Here is a 24,289-nt window from a genome sequence, read left to right on the forward strand (position 1 = left end):
TAAAATACACATAAAAATAAAACATTTTAAAAGCCCATAGCCACAACATCAGTAACTAGAAATATCTCAACAGCAATGATCCCATACTTAAAAACCCATTTCAATATTACATAATAATAACATAAAAATCATTCAGTAAAACTTTCCCAGTCTGTTTTGGTCACCTTTCTAAATACCAGAGGGAGTTGGTACAACCTATATCTTTGTAGAGATGTACTGTATGGCAACTCTCCACAGGGATGGACTTTATACAGAAAAACATGGTGCCTTCATCATCACTTGATGACAAGGACTTTCAAACTACAGTTTGTGGTGAGTCCACTGGATGGGTCAAGTCAACTTGAAGGATGTAGTCCCATAAATGCTCAGAGGCCAAGTCATTAAGACCTTTCAAAATGAGAGCAATTTGATTGGACTTTAATTCTTGGTGATTAGCCATTACCCTAATAAATTTAGAAAGAAAATAATTGATCCAAATGAATCAGTTATCAGTTATCAAACTGAAGTTATCAGTTTGGGGATGTTATTATACATGCATTAGTTTTTCTTCGTGGTTGGATTATTTTAACTTTGATTATAGAGTTCTTTTTGTATTGTTTTGGGGGTTAGGGCTTGTGTTGCTTTGTTTTCTCATAAATTGGTTGGTTAGCCACCCAGAGTTATCTGTTTCAATAAAGGAGAATGGTTGTTCTGAGCTATGTATGTTGATTTGAGTTCCTGACTGAAAGAGATAAATCTAATATATGAATTCTTGTCAGTAATTGAAATCTTTATAGATACTGTATTATATCACTTGCAACCTGATCCCGTTATTGCAATAAATGTATTTAGGCCTAGAAGAATATGGATCAAAAAATTAAGATGGCCTCCACACACTACACACTTTTTAAAGGGAATTTTAAAAATACTACCACCCCCTTACAAATGCTCCAGAGTAGCGCATATTTTACATGTAGCAGGCCACCAGTTTACCTATTTACTTATTATCTTGGGTTGCTCATACAACATCGACAAAGAAAGATTCCCCTTCAAATACTGAGGCATTCTTGCTACTTAAAATATTGAATTAGCAGTGTCTCATTCAAGCTCCAGTGATAAACATAAGTTGATTATGATCACTTTGGGGGCAGAGAAAAGTGGGGAAAGTGTTCCATCCATGATTCTTTCTGTCTTTAGAAGAACTGTGGTTGTCCTCCTTCCTCTCTGACCGTTCGCAGTTTGTGTTGGCAGGGGGGCAGAGGTCGACCTCGAGGCACCTCGCGTGGGGGGTGCCGCAAGGGTCGGTCCTCTCGCCCCTTCTGTTCAACATTTATGTGAACCACTGGGTGAGATCATCCGTGGTTTTGGGGTGACAGTCCATCAGTACGCTGATGACACTCAGTTGTACATCTTCACCCCAGACCATCCCAATGATGCCCTTGATGTGATGTCCCGCTGCCTGGAGGCCGTGCGGGTCTGGATGGGGAGAAATAGGCTCAGACTCAACCCTTCCAAGACCGAGTGGCTGTGGCTTCCGGCGTCCCAATATAGTCAGCTGGTGCCATCGCTGACTATTGAGGGTGAATCTTTACCCCCCACAGAGAGGGCTCGCAATCTGGGTGTCCTCCTGGATGCACAGCTGTCTTTAGAAGAACATATGACGGCCATGGCCAGGGGGGCTTTTTATCAGGTTTGCCTGATCCGCCAGTTGCGGCCCTTTTTGGACCGGATGCCTTACGCACAGTCACTCACGCCCTTGTCACCTCCTGGCTGGACTACTGTAATGCTCTCTACATGGGGCTCCCCTTGAAGAGCACTCGGAAGCTCCAACTGATCCAGAATGCGGCCGTGCGGGTGGTTATGGGCGCGACTCGTTGCGCCCATGTGACACCTCTCCTGTGCGAGCTGCACTGGCTCCCAGTGATCTTCCAGGTGCGATTCAAGGTGTTGGTTACCACCTTTAAAGTGCTCCATGGCTTAGGACCTGGGTACCTTCGAGTCTGACTTCTGCCACCAATAGCCTCCCACCGGCCAATTCACTCCCACAGAGAGGGACTCCTCAGGGTGCCATCAGCCAAGTTATGTCGGCTGGTGACACCCAGGGGAAGGGCCTTCTCTGCGGGAGCTCCTGCCCCGTGGAACGAACTGCCCCTGGAAATACGCAAGATCTCCGACCTCCGTGTGTTTCACTGTGCTCTTAAGACCCTGCTGTTCTGCCAGGCAGGGCTATCTATGTAAATGTTTTTAAATTGGGTGTTTTAAATTTTGGGTTTTAAATTTGGGCCGAAATTGTTTAATACTTTTAATTATTTTAAAACTGTTGTTTGTACCTTGTCTTTTTAATTGGCTGTACACCGCCCCGAGTCCTTCAGGAGAAGGGCGGTATATAAATTAAATTATAAATAAATAAAATAAATGATTCTCCTAACATAGCTAGTGGGCTTTCCTCGACTGGCTACATTCGGTAGCAGCCACGTTCTTCTCAGTTCAATATCAATTATGGAGTGAATATGGATGTGTTCAGGTCTGGATATACCAGTTTCATAGGCAGTTTATTCTCATTCATTCTTTTCCCCCCCTTCTCCCTCCCTCCCTCTCCTCCCCCACCTCAGGAAAAGATATACACCTGATTTTCTCCTATTCACTTCTTATCTAGATGCCCCTTTCAGATCAAAAGGGCAGAACAGCAAAAAAAAAAAAAAAAAGTATCATGGATTAAAATGAGTACAGGTTAATTCCAGGGCACAAAATAAACCTCCCTCAACAAAACAGTCTATCATAGATTTTAACAGCTGTGGAAAAGGTCAGAGTACCAGGGACCATAACATTTACTTCAAGTTTTGTCTGAATGTTGTGAATCTTTTACACAGCTGGAGAGGAATTAAACTAGGCCTCAGTTTGATAGACATGTTTCCCGTAAATGGAGAATTGGACAGCCTGTGAGCCAACATCTCTAAGCATCAGGTAGAACAAAGGAAAGACAGTTTTGGAGTGAATATGGCAAATTCTTTTTATAGGCAAAGGCTGATCTATAACCCGAATTTTAAAAATGTGTGACAAGTACCAGTAATCTATTTGAGAAATAACCTGCTAAAGAAAAGTAGAGTCACATACCTTTTGGAAATTCAGCTCTCTTTAGTAGCACAGTTTTATTGTTCTTTCAGACAGTCTTAAATTCAACTCAGTTAAGAGCTAAAATGTGGCTTAATTTTGAAATGTTAAAATGAGGCTGCCATCTCCTGGACACGTTAACTGCAAACCCAGCAGCATTACAGTGTTCATGTCACAAAAGTGGGATTCAGGAGTGAAAATTTAGAGCAGAAGATCTGTAGGTCTATTTGGTTTTATGAATGAGGACCTGTTGGGAAGCAAGTCTGAATTTAAAGCTGTAGATGAGGAAAAGATGTCATATTGTACATATTGCACATTCATGTCAAATCATACAATATTCAATCCTGTCATTCGTGCTAGTAAGTGCTGTGAATGCTTTTGTTTTTTATATCAGTCATCATTGGAATAAATTGATTCCAAGGGGATTTAAATGTACCTAACTCTCTGGAGCAAAAGAGTTTCTGGGCTGGTGCCTTAACTACTACACCAAACTGGCTGTTAAAAAAATATGGAAATATGAAAAACAGAAAATGAAAGAGTATCATGGGATAGAAATTCAAAAGAATTTTGTAGTAACAAAAGCCAATAATTCACTTTAATTTTCAATCAGACTTTTCAATATAATCAAGGGATATTTGCCACTCTAAACTTACTAATTAAGTATCGATAGCACTTAGACTTATATAATGCACCCATGGTACTTTACAACACTCTCTAAGTGGTTTACAGTGTCAGCATATTGCCCCAAACAACCTGGATTATTTTACTGACCTCAGAAGGATGGAAGGCTGAGTCAACCTTGAGTCCTATCAGGATCAAACTCCATGCTGTGAACAGACGTTGCTGCAATACTGCATGTTAACCATTACACCACCAGTCCCAGTGCTGATTGAAATTGCAATCCTACTGATTTCAGTTGAATTCTCTACTTAGATCTGTTAAGAATGGCAGTCTTTCAATCTGTGATAAATAGCTAACTTGACCAGGACTTTTTTCTGAGGGACACTCAAATAGTGGAATAACCTTTCCTCAGAAGTCCAGAAAATGGTCAGCTAAATTCAAGTAGAGCAGATTTATATATTGATGTAAATATATATTCAGAATGTTTGCAGTCTGCCTGACATAGCTGATAGACTGGGCTGAGTTTGAAGCATCAGTAAATGCAGACCAAGTTGGTTTCACAACAAAAGCCATGTTTTTCAACTCAAGGAACAGCAGAATAACACAAGTGAAACCCTCAACTAGGAAAAAACAGTGCTTTAAAATCTATCACGAGATTTGTTTCACTCAGAACACTCACAATGGCAATTCTGAGGTTTGAACATCCTTGAAGTGAAAACATTTTCCGTATTTCTGTAAAACAAGTATTTTCAACATCTTCATGTTTTTACTTACCACAAAGAACTTGGGTTTAATTATATAGCACATTAATGGCTTACCTTAAGGCTTCTAATAGTCTAGATTCTGTAAATCTTGGCAGATGGAGACCATACACAGCCTGAAGTGTGTTCATTTCCACTGCAAGACTTCACTTGAGGGTGAGATCTTGCAGACATAAGGGCAGTTTGTTTCTTTTAATGTTGCTTCATCCATTTCAATGTCAAGAATTTTCTTTCTTGGATGGAGTATTTGGTGTATGGAAATTAAAAGGCTCACTGATTATGACACTTTTCACATTCTTATGTATTTGAAGCTGCTTCTGGATACTTTTTGTAATGTTTCAAAATCAGGGACTTTAATTTTGGTATTTGGCTTGCATTTGGATTCTTCACTTTGATCAAAAGTTTTGCTGCCTGGCCTCATGGTACCTTTATGTCCTAATCTGCTATTAGAAAGCTATAAATTACATAGAAGCTCTTCAGATCTAACTTGAATTCTAATGTTCTTCCTTTAATTTCTCTATCATTTCTGAACTGAAAAAGTTATTCCCTAAATTAAGGAACCATCTCACTATAAATCACAAGAGTGTAATTCTGGCTGGTATAGTTTTAACAATTAATGACATTTTAAAGCAAACACTAGTTCTTACAAGCAAAACAGAACAGAACCCAAATTTAGACAAAAAAAATTATCTATTAAAAAGAAAAACCAAGAAAAGGTTTTTTTATATAAATAATTTTTATTAAACATATTTCAACCTTTACACATTTCCACTCTTTACAGCATTCAGTATCGGTATCACTCATATACACAGTTTCCAATTTTATAGATTACCATTCTATATATTATATATTTAGATTTAATTATACTATAATTATTTACCGTATTTTTCGGTGTATAAGACGTACCGGAATATAAGACGCACCTTAATTTTGGGGGAGGAAATCAAGAAAACAAGAATTCTACCTCTGCCTTTTGGAACTGTCTGGGGGGAATCTGCCTGGCAGCTTCGGGGAACAAGGTGGGTGCCACGATTTGCGGCTGGTCACCCCAACAGGGCTGGTCACCCCGTTGCACATTCCCAATGGGAAGAAAAGCACTTTCAGGCGGAAGCGCTCCAATCCCCTTCCAGAATCCAAAATGATTCCCCGCTGCACATTGCAGGGGAACTGGCCGTCCGCCACCTGAAACGCGGCTCTGATTATTGCGTTGGGGAATCCGGGCAGTGGTGGCTGGAAAGGAGGGGCGATTTTCTTTAGGAGCTCTCATTTGGGTCGTTCGGCTCTTGGGCGCAGAGGGCTTAGGTGGCAGCTCCTACATTGCAGGGGAGTGAAGTCATTGCGGCCATTGCCTGCCCTAAGCTGCCTGCTGGGCAGCCAGAGGGGTGACCAGCCGCAAATCGTGGCACCAGACTTGTTCCCCGAAGCTGCCGGACAGATTCCCACCCACTCAGACTGTCCCGAAGAGGGTTGTTCTTCAGGCTGTGCCCCGACCCAGATCCCTACTGCCTGGAACTGCCCGAAAATGGCCAAAGGGTGGGGGCCAGCGGGTGGGCAGGGCTACATTTGGCGTATAAGACGCACCCAGATTTTCACCCCCTTTTTGGGGGTGAAAAGCTATGTCTTATACACCAAAAATACGGTATCAATGTACATACATACCTTTTACCTTTAAATTGTAGCAATATTTAGACATACAGTATTTTCCAGTTTAATATGACTCTCAAGTGGTCTTTATGTATGGACTTTACCTCTATTTTCTAGCCAATTGTACCATAAATTCCAAATCTTGTAGTATTCCATTTCTTCTCTATCTTTTTGTTCCATAGTTAACTTATCCATCTCTGCACAATCAAGAAAAGTATTTTCAATCGTCTGGGGGTTCTTTCCTGTACCTGGATATAACTCAGACTAAGGCCATTATCTATTCTACAAGAACTAAGATGTCAAGCACCAATAAAACAAAGAAATCCAGGCAATTCAAATAAATATGAAGTTTATTGCAAGCTTAAGTTCTCTATAAGAATCTGAACTACTAATAGTTGAAGCAAATTGGCGATAGATAGCGTCAATGGAAATCAAGGTGGGCTGGACTTGGATCTCTTGTGGGTGCAAAGGGACTCAACTCGATGTGTTTGACCCCTCCCTTGGGCTCAGTCTGGTCATCTCCTACAGAAGGATTCTTTTTAGTTTTGTTTTCCATCAAACTTATTTATATTCCCTTTTTTGTACCCAAGACATTTAATAACATTTTTGTGCAACGATCAATATGCTGATTTATGTATGCAATATGTAACCATTTAAGGTAGAAAAGGCAATTTGTAAGTAAAAGATACATGTCCCAAAGGTACAAGATGAGAAAACCCTTAGAAAGGATATATACAGTTCAAAGGTATTGGGTTTGGCATATATTAATTGATCAGCATCATTTGAGTCCTCAAGCATGTAGACAGCATGCCCATAAATGTACATGTAACAGTTCATAGAATCCCATTATTCTTAGTATGATCCTGATAAGGGTCAACTGAATATTCAAGGGGCGTGTTTCCCACATAATTAGTTTTCACGTTAATAAAAGTTCAACTCTCTGGCAAAGAGCCTTGGCGGCGTAGTGGACTAAACTACCAGCTGCTTGCAATTACTGCGAGTTCAATTCTCACCAGGCTCAAGGTTGACTCAGCCTTCCATCCTTCCAAGGTAGGTAAAATGAGGACCCGGGTTGTAGGGGCAATAAGCTGACTTTGTATAAAATAGAACACCGCTTAGGGGGGGCCAAAAAGCCCTACTAAGCAGGTATATACAAAAGTATGAAGGCTATTGCTTAATGCATTGTAAGCCGCCCTGAGTCTCTGGAGAAGGGCGGCATATAAATCGAACTAATAAAAATAAAAAATAAAATAAAATTATTGTCTCTAGTTGGTTCCTATCAGAATTTCACATTCTTACTTGTTACTTCAAATTATTTAGAAACATTAATCAAAGACACTCTTTGTTACTGAAAATAGTTAGCCAAAGGGCCCGCTTCTCCAGCTTCCATCAAAGAGGTCAAAAATACAAAATAAAAGGAGTTGTAGTTAATAAAAATGGTTTAATAATCACTAATACAGATTTTCAAGTTACAACCAAGTTAATCATTCTGGCAAAAATGATGGGATTTGGCTACTGTCAGTCAATTTATTTCATTCAATTGATTATGTCAGTGAACAAGTCACCAGTCAAGAAAATTACAAAAGTTTTCTTGTATCCTGATGTCAGAATATAAATCCTGGCATTTGGTTCATGTCATCACGTGTTAACTTAGATTGACAGAACATGAACACAACCGCAAGTTAAGTAGGTGTCTAACGCAGTGCCTCTATAAAGGAACCAAGTTCCAAACTTAGGATAGTGTACTAGTTAAGAGTACTGCCTCTTCCTTTAGTCATTTCATCGAGTGTTCACCTGTAAAAAAAAAAAAAGCAGAACTTATTATGTAGAATGATATCAATGTATAATTTGTCAGCCTTTATTCTCCATATAATATTCTAAATTTTCAAAAGCAACTGCATATACCTAATTGTCCACATCAAATAACCACAATTATAATTATAAAATACGTTTTCACTTACGTACATACAATAATATTATGGTAGGAACTATCATTTTGATTTTAAAAATTTACAAAAATTGGACAAAAAGGACACTGGAGCAATTGGAAGAATGTTAAAACAGCTTAGCACATCATCAATCTTAAGAAAGCTGCGGACTATTTCTGTAGCTACAGTGAGAGCACTGATTGACACAATGAAGGCTGTACTACCAGCTCTTCCAAGATATTGAAATTCCACCCAATAATTCACAATATCAATGTATTAACAATTATCAGCAAACACCTTAAACGTGAAATCATACATCTTTAAGAGTTTTCATTATACGTTTAAGCTAAATATCTTTACACATTTTCAAATGTCTACACTAAAATATAATCATGCAGTTTGTTATTTTCTCACCACATGCTGTACCTATCAGCCAATATTTTGGGTGTATGTACATATGTAATTTCTCAACACCAGAAACTCATTTTAATTCTGCTTAGAACTGCAAATCAAAACAAGTATTTAATTCTTATGGTGTGACTTCTTTTTAAAGAAACAGACCAGTAAGATCACTGAGCTTAAAAGTCATTGTTAGGTGTCTCAAACTAATGGCCCTTTTAAAATTAAAAAAAATGTTTTGACAAGTATTTCCCATATTTAGAATATAGTTTTGGAAGTAACAAAATCATAATATTAACTTTAATTGCAGAAATGGCTAGGGATTCTGTTTATATAAACAAATATAAAGAGAAAGTACAGCCCAAGTAGGATCAGCCTAGCTTTCCCTGAGTCTTTTTGCAGGAGATAAAAGCTTATTAAGCCTGTTTTATTGCCAACAAAAGATGATGAACAATCACACCACCTTTATTAAATTATGCAAATTTGGGGACTATATAAAAAACTTGCTCACTTTTGCTTTATTAAAATAATTTAAAAATAATATTCAGGGTAGGTATTTTTTGTTGACATAATACCAATTATTGTTCCCTAGCTATGTGACTGCCATTTTCACTGATATATCTAAAACCCAAAGAAGGAAGTATTTCAGCAGGAAGAAGCTCTCAGCCAGCTTTGCCTATGCTCAGAAGCTATGTCCTTCTGCCAGTGTGGGTAAGGTGGCCAATCACTTTGGGGTGACCAGTTCCTGGACCCATGCCATGAAGGGTGATAACCAACACCTTGAATTGTACCCAGAAGCAAACTTATACTTAGTAATACTATATATTTTAATTACTTCACTAGTGAAAGGACTAATGAAGGGGTTAATGTTAAAAAAAAATCCCCTTCCTGCTTTCCATTCCCATTAAATTATGCATAATTCAATGTTTCTTTTCTAATGAATATCTCTTCTCAAAATATGTCCTCTTTAATGAAGAGGAATTTAATTCACAAGGAATTAGCGTGGATGTTCTAATATATGGTGTATTAACACCACACATACTTGACTAGCTATTGGAGAGTGATTAAGACTCAGTCTCTTTCCCTTGCATTATAATTATAAGCAAGCACAACTCTAACTTCTCCCCTATCAAGGTTGATGGCAATGCCAATGGTTCCCAGTCAGCCAGTCATGTTGGCCAGATAGGTTTGATAATCATCAGAAGCAACTTCAGATGGCCAATAGGACAGACATAAGAAAATGACTATCTGCCTGAACAGCAACTATTGTAAAGCAGCAGGTAAAGTCCATGAGTTATATTGAAATGCTGCTGAAATGCTTAGAAAGAAGCATCAGGACAAAAGCCAGAGACATGTACTTAAGTTTCTATTATGCTGCTTGTGGGATCTGTTGAAGTGAACTTCTTTTTTGCTGTTTATTTAGGCATGCTACAAATTAAGTCACAATTTCCATTATGGGAATTTAAAAAATATTTCAGTTAAATTGCCACTTGTTAAAATGTCCAATATTCCAAGATAAGAGTAAAAGGAGATTTTATTTCACTTACTGTATATTTCTAAATTGGATCAGCCTTTGAAAAATAAACATAATTTCAAACCTAATACACCTCTCTGCATTTCTGCAACTTACTACTATAACGCCAAGAGCAATTCTTTGAGTTATGCATAATGCAATAAACAACATGAAACAATAGTACCAGTGAATTCCAAAATGGCAGAATTTTACAAAATAATGTGTAATAATGTGGTACATCATTTGCTTTATTGCACTTTGTAGATTACCTTTCTGACATTAATGCCAACAGTTTTCTCTCCTTGTGCATGTCCGTTTCTCAGCTCTGTAACAGTCGATATCGGATTAGGGCCTGCCATTTTCAGCCAGGGTGGATGGAATAATTTCCAGAGCCTCTCCGTAAGCAGGAATGCAAAAAGATTCCATGCCACTTAAACCACGTGAATATTCATTCAAGCATAATGCCAACTCTATTTCTGGTGCTTCCCCCTCTAAAATTAGCGCTCTGAAATTAAAATTAAAATACAGCTTGAAATGTAGCTTTGAAAGCAGGAATGTTTGAGTATTACTTCTGAAAACATATGTAAGCATTTCGCAACTTCATATCTGTTTTCAATGGATCTACACATGGGAACTCAATTACTATCAAGCCTCTGCAAAGTATTTGAAAGTACACTACCACTACCAGCTAAAGAAAATATCAGTAAAAGTTGCATCTTCAGGAAAATTTGATATGGCTCTGCAAAGTATTAGAAAGTACATTAACATGAGTGTATAGAGAATATCAAAAAAAGCTGAAGAAAATATCAACATATGCTGCATCTTCAGGAAAATTTGATATGGCTGTATCAAAGGGTTCCTTTGAGTGTCTGAACATGCAGAGTTCCTTATTTTTTTGGTCCAGCAGAAATGCTGTCTATGAATGCACCTGAAGACAACTGGTAGAACTCTGAAGTAGTTCATCAAGCCTTCCTGATAATACAGGTAATCTTCGACTTACAACCACAATTGAGTCCAGTATTTATGTTACTAAGTGAGAAATCACTGTTGTTAAATTAGTAACACGGTTGTTAAGTGAATCTGGCTTCCCCATTTACTTTGCTTATCAGGTCACATAAAGTGATCACATGATCCTGGGACACTGGCAACCATCATAAATATGAAGCAGTTGTCAAGCATCCGAATGTAAATCATGTGACCATGGAGATGCTGCAACGATCATTAGTGTGAAAATGGTCATAAGTCACTTTTTTCAGTGCTGTTGTAACTTTGAACAGTCACTAAATGAACTGTTTTAAGTGGAGGACTACCTGTAGTTGATTTACTGCTTCCAGAATGTTTTGTTTCTGCTAATGCATTCTGCAAAACATCTTTCAAATGCTCTGCAGTCTTCTTATAAGCACAAACTAAACACACACACCTCAAACTCAAACCTTTATGCTGCTCGACCTTCTTCTATCTTCAACAAGACTCTGAAAGAGCCTTAGTTCATTCCAACAAAGGAATTGGAGAGCCAAAGATGTGGTCGGGTGTTTTTTTATGGATCAGGAGCCCCTGCCCGAGCCCGCCAAATGTCAATGGAGCGGTCCACTCATCCTCTCCGCCACCCCCTTCCTTATAGAGACAGTGGGATGTCCCACCCATCACCTTTCCCTGCAGAAATGTTGCTGAAGCGGATTTAAGCGGGTTTATCTTTATCCTGGTAAGAACTGCGATTGCCGCCGGAGTTGCGATTCCCTATGGCCGCATTCAGAAAGGCCCCCTTGGTGCTTGCATTCTCCAGCATGTCTGCGCCCGGATGCCCACTCAGTCCTCCGATGGAGATGGATTGTTTTCCGCCGAGTCCTGGAACCTGCACCCCCAATGCTTCCCCAACGCTGACCCGAAGCTTCCAGAACGCGTGCGGCACCAGTTGGGAGGAGAAAGGGCCTTTCAATGGTCCCACAGGCCATCGCTGAGAATGACGCTCAGGTAGAGGGCTGTCTTTGTAAGTGCCTGATTTTCAATAAACACAGGAAAGCGTGAACGTTTTTTCAAGCAGTGATCTCCGAAAAAGAATCAATTTCGCCTGTGTGCATAAATGTCTTCCAGAGGCTGAAGCCGGACTATTTTAAATAGGACAGTAATACCAAACAGCGAATAAGATAGGCATCAAAAGCCACAGGCTGCAGTGTCATTCTTAATTGCTCAAGTCTGAATGATTAATTCTTTTCTATTGGCGTGGAATACAATTGGAAGCATCAATGTAACTACCGCGAAAAGGAAGAAGAGTCTTGCTAAAAGGAAGGAGAATATTCATAAGAAGTAATGGAAACTAAATTATTGAATTTATATTTATGAATAAAGCAGTCATAAAATTAAATAGGCAAATTCAAATATTGAACATTGCAAGGCACAAAATAAATAGGAGAAATAAAATCCACACCTTTATTCTGCAATTCTATGTTCTTTTTCCTGAAAATAATAGTGATACAAAATAAGTGGGATTTTAAAGTAAATCTGCATAAAAATATACCCTGGTAGAACTAAATCTTATTTAAGAACCAGTTTTTAAGAAATCAGTCTAATTTTTCAGATGTGAAGAATACCTTTAAAGCAACAAATGATGCATAAATATGTCAAATAAATTGTTACTACTGAAAGATTTCTATATGCCACAAATTCTTAACTGTGAAACATCTTTATTTTATCAAATTTATATTTTACTGAGCTGAAAAATGATTTGTTTCAGTATTGTTGGCAATTTAATGTACTAAATACACTTCAATATTACAAAATTATAATAGTGGAAGGGGTATAAATACTTCTGCCATTTTCATTCCAGCTTCATGTGTGCCGGAAGCAATTTTTCAAAAGGCTTTTTTCATCTCCAAGCAATGATAAAGTGAGATAATTCTGTTCAGCAGCATTTTTTAAAAATTTACATTTATTAATCACGGATAAAACAATTGCTCTTTTCCCACACACACCTCAGTTTTATGTGTAATATATATACTGGTACTAGCTGAATACCCACGCTTCACTATGAAACTATGTGATCGGGCTTGATAAATTGACACAGCTTGAAAATTAATGAGTAGTTACAATCGGCCTCTCCTCTCCCCTTCTCTCACTCAGCCTTGCCCCACAGAAGCCTCCCCTATCCTATCCTTTGCTTGCTGCTGTGAAAGTAAAACTGAAACTCTTCTGCTTGTGTTTTGCATTTGGAACATATTTCTTTTCAGGTGGGGAGGGGGAGTAGAACCCTCAGCATCAGAGGGCTGTTTGGAAAGTGAAACATTATTTGTTGTGTGAGCAAGAAGGAGACAGGAAGGAGCATGACTGTGGCTTAGCTCAAGTGTTCTGTATTAAAGCTGCTTCCTGCTGTGAAAGTAAAACTGAAAGTAAAACTCTTCTGCTTGTGTTTTGAATTTGGAACAGATTTCTTTTCAGAAATCTGGAGAGGAGGAATAGAACTCCTTAGCATCAGAGCCTGTTAATCCCTTAGTGAGCACCTAGAAGCCAAGAGGAACATACATGGCAAATTTCAAGTTTGTAGGCTTTACAGTTCTGGAGATTTTGTGATTACAGCATGAGTGGTTTCCGCTTTTATATATATAGATGTACTGGTATATTCTCATCCAAAAATGCAAGACAAATGACTCTATATTATTTATACATACAAGGCATAAATAGTCTCCTTTGGGAGGGGATATGCAGGTATATAAATTTGACCACACAAGCATATAAAACATTTCTAAGTTAGGAAAACATATAATGGGGCCTACTCATTATTTACTTATTTTTAATTCAAGTTTTATTTACAGTTTTCCTTTCACACCATACATATTTTTTGGACAGTGTATCGACTGGGTCAATGTCCTTTTTGAACAATAATAATACAAATAAGTATACATAATCCTAATCTTCCAACTTCACCAATAACATTCTCTCTTTATAATTCTTTATCATTTTTTCATTAATATATTTAAACCTAAATAACATTTCTTTGTACCATTTATTTGTTATCCCCTACTAAGTCACTAATATTTAAAAAGTACTCATTGTTCCATCATAATTTTGATATCCCAAATGTCTAGGACTACTAATAAAGCCAATATTAACAAAATTTAATCAATCCCGGGATTATATTTTAAAGACCCCACATTTTCTAATCCTTAAAAGTTTGAATTCACAATATATTTTAACACACTGTATTATAATAAATTCTATTATCTATTAGTATATATACTACTATTTTCCCTATTTGTATTTTCTACTTTTTCATTTTATTAATATATTTTATCACTATCTCTCATCTCTTAACCTTTTTGGAGTTCTGTCATTTATTGACTTTTTAATCACCCTTTTATTCCTTCCTCATGGAATCTTATAACCTTTTTCGATATTTTTATACCCACTGACTATTACCTTTGGATTGCCCTTTATCTCTTTCTGCTGTATCATTTAAGCACCCATGCACAAATCTTTCTCTTTTTTTTGAAGAGATTTTTCTTTTTTTCCTCTAAACCTTTCTTTTTTAAAAAAAGAGATTTTCCTTTTTTTCTCTCTGTTCTATTACAAACCTTTAAGGAATTACCTGTTTGATTCCTACTTATCAATCCTTTCTCTTCATTATCTTTGTTTTCTTGCATCTCATTTTGATTTTTCTCTTCCACTGCCTCTTCTAATTTCTCATCTATTTTCTGATTATCACATTCATCTTCATGCATGCTTTTAAGCATCAAAATTACTTCTTCATAGCCCTCTATTATCTCCTGGTGGTCCATTTTGTAACAATTTAATAAAAATTACTCAATATCCCTCTATGGTTCCAACATCTTAGTGTTTAAAAACTCCAACAGAGCCAATTATTAATAAGATTTAGTCAATCCCATAGTTATACCAACAAATCCCCTAAGTTTATAATCTTTAAAGTTCTTTAATATTTAATATTTTACAGCCTTTTGATTTTCCAATTATTTATCTTCCCAATGCTCCAGATTTTAAAGCCTTATTTAACTTTTCTTCTTTTCTCTTTTCTTCTATCACCTTTCTTCTTTTGCCTCGTAGAATGTTCTATCAAATAGCATTAATAATTCAAGTCCAAGTTAATCCACTAGGTTTCCTCCAATCTTTCAAATCCACAATCCAATAACTAGTTTCAATAGGATTTAATTATTTGCAATTTAAATTTGCAATTTAGTTCATCATAAAAATCTTCAAGAAAGAAAAGAAACTCAGAGTATTTCAAAATACCCAAATCATCTTCTAAAATAGAATCAAGGTCAGGCTGCCTTCCAAGTGCTGATTACTTTCTTATATTATATGTATTAGACATAATACACTTTCATTGAAAATTCTTCCACTGTAATGTTCCTCTTCTTCCAGTAGATGGCTCTCCTACTCCCAATTCCAACATTAAACAGTATGTCAAAAACAGCTGATTCTCTGATAAATCCAGAAGTTAAAGATACAAATAAGAAAGACGTTTTCTCCGAAAAATCAAATATTTTAAGCTTTTTTTCCAGCTTTCTATATTTTAAAGCTTCCTTTGGTCATTTTTTTTTGTCTCTTAATTTTCAGTCTTTAATCTTCTCCGTGTGTCTAATCACCACTTCCTTAATGCTTGGAGTATTTTTTGAAATTTTTGTACTTAAGTTAAGTCTTTAAAGTAAGAGTTGGAAGTTATCTCACCCAGCTTCAATGCTCTGTCCACGGACTGCTCCAGCACAAATCTTGTGGTCCAGGATGTCCTAGCTTGTGACTAGCCAAAAATGGCCGTCATCCCTGCTGCTCAGGAGAGCTTGCTTCGGACCTAACAAGGAAATTGTAAGTTCCTCGTGGTCCACAAAGTGCCTCTCCTTACTTCGCCACCCCTACAAGGCGACTTGAACCCCTAAGGTCTCCCAACAGCAGTTGCCAGCTGGATTTTGCATGGCTTGTCATAGCCCGCTATTTTCCAAGCAGTTCTGACCGCGACATCAACTGGAAGCCCGGGCCTGCTCATTATTGTTGTGAGTCAAAACTTTCATAAAATGAACTGGATTTAGTTTTACAACATTCATATGCGTTTATTAAGCAAATCAACTGAGTCATTACAAGTGAACCAAGATCTGGCTTGCTATTTGCTACAGTTCATTAAATGACCTCTGCGATCATTAAGTGAACCAAGAGGCTCAAAAATTTGCAGGACTCCCAGGTATTTCTGCACCTGTTCTCATTGTAAGAAAAAGCCCAACAGGACTTTATCCCTTCTAAAGTGACACACTTTAACTTGTCAGGAGGCCTCAGCTACAAACAGCTTCTGAGAAAGAGGCTGACATGCAGGCATGCCTTGTAGAACTGATTGGTTGGCTATTAGTTAGTTTAGTTAGTTTATTATATTTATATATCGCCCTTCTCCTGAGGGACTCAGGGCAGTGAACAGCCATGGTAAAAACAATATACAACAAAAATTAAAAGCTTATTAAAATAATTCAATCATTCGGCCAAATTTAAAATATCCAACTAAAATCATTTTAAAACCCCTATCAAAACCCAATTTAAAAAACCTTTATCCTGTCAGACCAGCTTGCTGGAATAATAGGATCCTCAGAGCGCGACAGAAGGCACGGAGGTCGGGGATCCTTTGTATGTCTGGGGGCAGTTCATTCCATAGGGCCGGGGCCCCCACAGAGAAGGCTCTCCCCCTGAGGGTCACCAGCCTACACTGTTTGGCTGACGGCACCCTGAGGAGGACCACTCTGTGGGAGCGTATTGGTCGGTGGGAGGCAATTGGTGGTAGAATGCGGTTCTGTAGGTAACCAGGTCCTAAGCCATGGAGCGCTTTAAACGTGGTAACCAACACCTTGAAGCACACCCGGAAGACCACCGGGAGCCAGTGCGGCTCGCGCAAGATGGGTGTTACATGGGAGCGATGAGTTGCCCCCATTATTACTCGCGCGGCTGCATTCTGGACCAGCTGGAGCCTCCGGGTGCTCCTCAAGGGGAGCCCCATGTAGAGAGCATTACAATAGTCCAGCCGGGTAGTGACGAGGGTGTGAGTGACTGTGCGCAGGGCGTTCCGATCCAGAAAGGAACGCAACTGGGAGATCAGGCGAACCTGATAAAAAGCCCCCCTGGCCATGGCCGTCATATGATCCTCCAAGGACAGCCATGAATCCAGGAGGACGCCCAAGTTGCGAGCCCTCTCTGAGGGGGTAAGATCTCATCCCCAATAGCCAGCGATGGTGTCAGCTGGCTATATCGGGCCATCGGGAGCCACAGCCACTCAGTCTTAGAGGGGTTGAGTCTGAGCCTGTTCCTCCCCATCCAGATCCGCACAGCCTCCAGGCAGCGGGACATCACGTCAAGGGCATCATTGGGGTGGCCTGGGGTTGAAATGTACAACTGCGTGTCATCGGCATACAGTTGACACTTCACCCCAAAGCCATGGATGATCTCACCCAGCGGCTTCACATAAATGTTGAACAGAAGGAGTGAGAGGACCGACCCTTGCGGCACCCCACAAGTGAGGAATCTCGAGGTCGACCTCTGCCCCCCCCATCAACACAAACTGTGTACGGTCAGAGAGGAAGGAGAACCACCGTAGCATGGTGCCCCCCACTCCCACCCCCTCTAGCCGACGCAGCATGATACCATGATCGATAGTATCAAAAGTCGCTGAGAGATCTAGGAGGACCAGGACAGAGGAACAACCCCTGTCCCGGGCCCTCCAGAGATCATCAACCAATGCAATCAATGCCGTTTCCGTGCTGTAACCCGCCCTGAAGCCCGACTGGCATGGATCTAGATAGACAGCTTCATCCAGGAATCGAGGAAGTTGTCCCGCCACCACACTCTCAACAACCTTCGCCGCGAAGCGGAGGTTGGAGACAGGACAATAGTTAGCTAATACAGCCGGGTCCAGGGAAGGCTTCTTGAGGAGGGGCCTCACCACCGCCTCTTTCAGGGCAGATGGGAAGACACCCTCACTCAATGAAGCATTGGTAATCTCCTGAAACCAGCCTCGTGTAACCTCCTGGGAGTCCAGCACCAACCAGGAGGGACACGGGTCCAGTAAACATGTGGTAGCATTAAGCCTCCCCAAAATCCTGTCCACATCCTCAGGAGTCACATGGTCAAACTCTTCCCAGGTGACACTCTCAAGACTCACCTCCGTCATCCCATCCGAGGCTATCCAATCGGAGTCCAGGCCAGTCCAAATCTGAGCGATTTTGTCACACTGGTGCAAAAAAGTTGTGAGAATGTGGTCTTAGCCTAGCTATATTTAATTTCAGGTGATCTAGAAAGAAAGGATTAACAAATACTTAGAGCTTTCTTCCATACATGCATAGGAATGGGAGTTTATAGGAGAAAGGGATGTCTCCAGATACTCCTTTTTATTTTCACCTATCTATAAGAGTTCAACCCTCCTTGAAATCCCACTGCATTCCTCAATGTGATGAGAGGGTGAACTACACTGGATGAAATAATATCTGGACTAGATCAAATATCAACAGAACTTCTTAAACATGGTGGCAAGGCAGCCATTTGTAAGACTAGTAAACTACTAAACAACTGCTGGCAAAATGAATGCATTCTGGACAACTAGAGAAATGGTATCATTATCAAGATATCCAAAAAGGGCAACCTAAGTGACTATACTGATTGGAGAGATATCACACTTCTCTCAGTGCCTGGAAAAGTGTTATGTACTGTCCTATTCAAAAGACTCCAAAGTAAGATCAAACAATATACAGTATGTGTGAAGAATGGGGTTTCTCTTATGAATGTCCTACACTAAATAGAACAGAACAGAACAGAATAGAATTCTTTATTGGCCAAGTGTGATTGGACACACAAGGAATTTGTCTTCGGTGCATATACATAAAAGGGAAAAAAAGAAAAAATACATTAATCAACAATCATAAAATACAACACTTAGTGATAGTCATAGGTTACTAATAAGCAATTAAATCATACTAGGAAACAAACAGAATAATATAAATAGTAAAAATACAAGGAACATGGTTATAGTCATAAGTGGGAGGAGATAGGTAATAGGAAGGATGAGAAGTAAATAGTTTGACAGTGGGAATTAGTTGTTTAGCAGAGTGATGGCATTCAGGAAAAAACTGTCCTTGTGTCTTGTTGTTCTGGTGTGCAGAGCCCTATAGCGTCTTTTTGAGGGTAGAAGTTGAAACAATTCATGTCCAGGATGTGAGGGGTCTGTAGAGATTTTCACAGTCCTCTTTTTGACTCGTGCAGTATACAGATCCTCAATGGAAGGCAGCAATAGTTTTTTCTGTAGTTCTAATTATTCCTTGAAGTCTGTGTCTGTCTTGTTGGGTTGCAGAGCTAAACTAAGTAGTCATAAAGAAGCAGATGTTTAGCAAAAACTACTAGGAGTTTCTAAAGGAAAGTGCCCTTTCATTCCCATTCTAACATTTTTCCTCCAGGCGTTTTATTTTTAGAGCCACATTGGCTGGAAACTTACTTGAATTTTGTGTATGAATAAAAAGATCCAAACCAAAAGAAAGTTAGCCTTTTCCAACTGTGCAGCAATGCAAGCATTTTAAAATTACCATTGCTTGCTGGAACTGAAGTAATATTTATGAAATTTGTTTTGTACCACTTTTTAAAAAATATAATGTTAGTGAAAGAGTTTTTAAAAAGTAAAAATTAATGCAAACTAAAATAAGAGTAAAAAGAGAAAAAGAAAAGGGAAGAAACGAAAGAGAAAGCTAAAATGCAAAAAGAAAAAGACACAAGAAAAACAGAAAAGAAAGAAAAAATATAAAGAAGTGGCTTCCAATCTTCTTTGCAGCACTTATAAATACAATTATAGATTTACCTCTTTCTCTAAAATTATGTTGTGATTGTCATGTATAAATGCCTCATTCTTGAATGAAAGAAACACATATCCATAGAGTGTCAAGAGTTAACTCATTCTCTCCTTTCTAATGTATTCCTCACTAACCACTCCCCACTTCTAATCCCGCCTCCCTGGTATAAAAGATGATGCACACTCATTCTCCTGGCTTCTTTCTGCAATCACTCTGTGAATAAAGAATGCCTTCTGTAAATAAACTATCTTCTGTTTGAATATAAGAAGTCTGAATTTATTATTGAGTCTGATCCTCAAATTACGGCAACAATCTGGTAGCAGAGGATGGTTGGACTGACTCAATAAGAAACAAAAATGCCAAAGAAAGAAAACTCCAGAAACAAAAGAAAAAGACCCAACACCAGGGCACACACCAAAGAAATGGAAACAGATCAAGAAATAACCAATGAAACTACAATAAAAATGACAGAAGAATCTGAAAACCTCACTACAGACGACGAAAAGGTAATCGATGAATCCAGCGACCAAGAAGCGAGCGAGACAGAAAACAACACACTCAGATTAGAAATACTAAGACTACTGAAAAGTCAAAAAGACGACAAAAATCTCATCGCGAACCTCCAAGACATCATAAAAGATAGCGGAGCAGCGAGAGAAAACTACATCAACACATCAGAACCAAAAGACCACGAAACGGTGAGCAAATTACCCATAGATGAAAATATAACTAAAGAAAAGACTAGCGATCCCACGCAAAATTTTTAATGGCAGCCATCTTGGATTTGTCAGCCCGCCAAAATGACTGACCCAGAACCAATCAGAAAGCAGAGTTCAAAATGGCTGGCGCGAAAAACTCTACACAACATAAAAAAGAAAAAAGAAAAATTCTATTCATCAGAAGAATCCGATACAGACACCAAAGAAACATCAACCAAACTACAAATCGAAGCAGCTATGAAAACACTCTTCGCAGCCTTCGGCCCGAATTTAAAAATCACAAAAGAATCAACGAAAGTACCAAAGACAGTCAATCAAATAATAAAGAAAAGACAAACTACACGATCCAATAACGAAGACACAGGAACGAACACACAAGCGTCCCAGCATCAATTAAAGTCTACTCCGATCCGACCGATGAGAGCACTAACGTCCGAACCCAGAGAGCCTTGCAAGTACTTGCCCACACCGCAGACGCTTCCGGGAGCCAGGAACCTCAGCCGAGATGACTACAATGAAAAGAAACAGACCCCGATCCACACCTGGACACCTAAGGTTGAGCCAGAAAGCGAATCTTCAGAGGAAGAGTACTACGAGGGAGCCGCAGCGGCGAGACCCTTCCCCGACAGCTTCAGGAATGAAATGATCCACGCGCATGCACAAATACGCCCAGACGAACTTAGAGATAATAAAAGACAGAGGGAACCATTCAGACTAATCACGAGTATCCCTACACCATTCTGCAATTATCAGCATATACAGGACCATGGACAGCCACCAGCTGTAAGTAATGCAACAAATACCATTGAAAATTTGCCTAATGATTTTCCAAAATTGAGAATAGACGGTGTTAACTTACAGGAATGGAGTCAGCAACTCCAGGTTGTTTTCTTAAAAGAAAATTTATTGTTTTTTATAACTAACCCTCCTAAAAAACCATGGACACTGAAATTGGACTGCCTACATCACAGAGCATTTTATTTACTAATCTCTAGTATCTCACCTGCTATTTATCATAGTATTAAGCATAATTTAACTGTCTCAGAAATAATTCATTGTATGTTTAAACTGTTTCATAGTGAAAGTGTGGCAACCACAACTAGAATGTCTAAAAACTTTTTCTCAGCCAGGATAAAACCTGGGACTACTATAAGTGAACATCTACTATTACTAAACACAACTAGAGCAGAACTTCATTTAAGGGGAAAAATAATATCTGACCAGACAATGAAAAGCGTTATTATTAATTCATTAGACTCATCATGGGATAACTTCATATCACATCTAGACACAATTAACTTAGGCTATCTATCTATAGAGAGTTTGTCAAACAGATTAATTGCTGAAGATAATTTGAGAAGAAGCCGCTACAGTGTACATAAAGAGCATAGACAGATCAAAAGGGTAGTATTCCAAGACAGGCATCAGGACACAATAGAGTGTTATAACTGTGGGTCTAAAGAACATTATAGGAGAGACTGTCCAAAACCTCCTAGAGAGAGACAAAGACATGACACAAGAAACAGATATCATGATAGACAATCATCCATTGACAGATATAGACACAGAAATTCACCAAACTTTAGAGAACATAGAGGGGGCAGAGACAACTCAAGGGACAGGAAATCCAGATCATTGTACGGAATAGATAAACACACAATAATCAAAAATCAAGATTCAAAAGACAATGCTTGGCTCATTGATTCCGGAGCAACAAATCACACTACACATGATAAGAAAATATTATCTTCCTTCGTCGAAGATAAATTTTTAATTAAAGTAGCTAACCAAGAGGAAGTCCAAGTTGTTGGAAGAGGAAATGTAGAATTACCCGGTCTAGGGAAAATAGAGGTGGTACTATTAATACCCAAAATACCTCACAATATTCTCAGTGCAGTAAAGCTAAGCAGGGACTCAAACGTAAATATAATATTCTCAAAGGGAAAAGTAACTCTAGAGAAAAACAAAATGAACATAGGTAATATAATTACTAAAGGAGACCTACCATACTTAATTACAGAAGAAAAATGGTTACACAACATTAATTCAAGCATAGAAACTAACACTAACACAGAAACAGAAAATGATATAGATAGTGACAATGAAGAACATGAACCAGAACATGATGATGAAACTACATCTGACAACAATACACACATAAACAGAAAACCCATAATTGGAAAGCCAATTCATGATGAATGTGCACACATATTACATAGAAAATTAGGACACGCCAGTTTTCCTGTAATACAAAAAATGAGTGAACATGCTGAAGGTGTTAAAATAAAAGACTGTAATAATTACCTGGAATGTTCAGTATGTAAGTCTTCAAAACTGAAAACTAAGCCCAGACCCAAAAAGGCAACAAGGTCATCAAATCATATTTTTAATCTAGTGCATATGGATCTAGTTGGTCCATTAACTCCATCAATTACATACAAAAAACGATATTTTCTCACTATTGTAGACGACTTCAGTCGTTATGGTTTTGTTTACACCTTAAAACATAAAGATGAAACATTTCAAAAATTTAAAGAATTTTATAAACGTGTAGAAACACAACATCACATACAAATCAAACAAATCATGACAGATAGAGGGTCTGAATTCATGTCAAGAGAATTCTCTCAGTGGTTAAAATCAAAGGGAATGTTACATTTCACCTCTAGTCCTTTCTCTGCTTTTCAAAATGGAGTAGTAGAACGATGAAACTCAACACTACAAACCATGATTAGGTGTACAATAGAGGATGCAGGTTTAGGTAAGCATTTCTGGTCAGAAGCCCTGTTATATTCCAATTATACACTCAACCGACTTTGGTCTAGCGTCATAAACAAAACACCATACGAATTGATGTATAGTAAAAAACCTAAGATAGCCCACATGCATGTGTTTGGAGTTACAGCAGATGTACATATACCAAAACAATTAAGGCGTAAGGGGGATAATGTGTCCAGAAGGCTTAGATTCATGGGTTATGAAACACCAACACCAAACACTTATGAAGATGTATTAAAACTCCCTTTGGAAGAAAGAAACAAATGGGAACTAGCCATGGCCAAAGAAATGGACAGCTTACGAGAACTCAACGTATTCACTCCAGCACCAGTCCCAAAGGATAAAACAGTTATAGGCACTAGATGGATATTTAAGATTAAAACTGTAGAAGAGGGTAACACACTATATAAAGCAAGATTAGTAGCACAGGGTTTTGCTCAAAGATACCCTGAGGATTATACCGACACATATTCTCCCACAGTGAGAACTGAAAGTGTTAAGACAGCTTTAGTGATAGCCTCAGCTCTTAATCTTGAAGTTTTTCAATATGATATACAAACTGCATATCTATATGCCAAACTTGATAAAGAAATTTATGTAAGAGCTCCACACAGCAAAAACACAAATAGAAATGATACATGGTTACTGAACAAAAGTTTGTATGGATTAAAGCAATCCGGCAAATGTTGGTATGAATGCTTGGTCAACGTACTCAAGACCATGAACTTCAATGCCACAACGGCAGATAATTGTTTTTTTGTTAGAAGAGAAGGTGAATCATTAGAATTTGTATTAATTTATGTGGATGACATTTTGTATATTGGCAAACATAAAGACAAGAGAGATATTTTTGTAACAAAACTAGGAGAACATTTCTCATTAAAGTCATTGGGGAAAGTAAACAAATATCTTGGAGTACACATCAGTAAGACCGAGAAAGGATTTAGTTTATCACAAAAAGATAAAATAATTGAGCTCTTGAACAAATGTAATATGAATAATGCAAAACCTTGTGACACTCCAATGC

General features: G+C 38.4%; 1 long non-coding RNA gene across 1 annotated transcript; it reads right to left on the reverse strand.

Moving 5' to 3' along the window:
• Positions 1-7,537: 7,537 nt before the first annotated feature.
• LOC117674170 (uncharacterized) lies at positions 7,538-11,962 on the reverse strand. The gene is made up of 2 exons (XR_015732320.1): positions 10,226-11,962; positions 7,538-7,910 (listed from the first exon to the last, which is right to left on the reverse strand). It is a non-coding gene; the product is annotated as an uncharacterized LOC117674170 (long non-coding RNA).
• Positions 11,963-24,289: the final 12,327 nt, after the last annotated feature.

Source organism: Pantherophis guttatus, chromosome 1 (genome assembly GCF_059756535.1).
Source record: "Pantherophis guttatus breed Tessera chromosome 1, ASM5975653v1, whole genome shotgun sequence".
Classification (NCBI taxonomy): Eukaryota; Metazoa; Chordata; class Lepidosauria; order Squamata; family Colubridae; genus Pantherophis; species Pantherophis guttatus.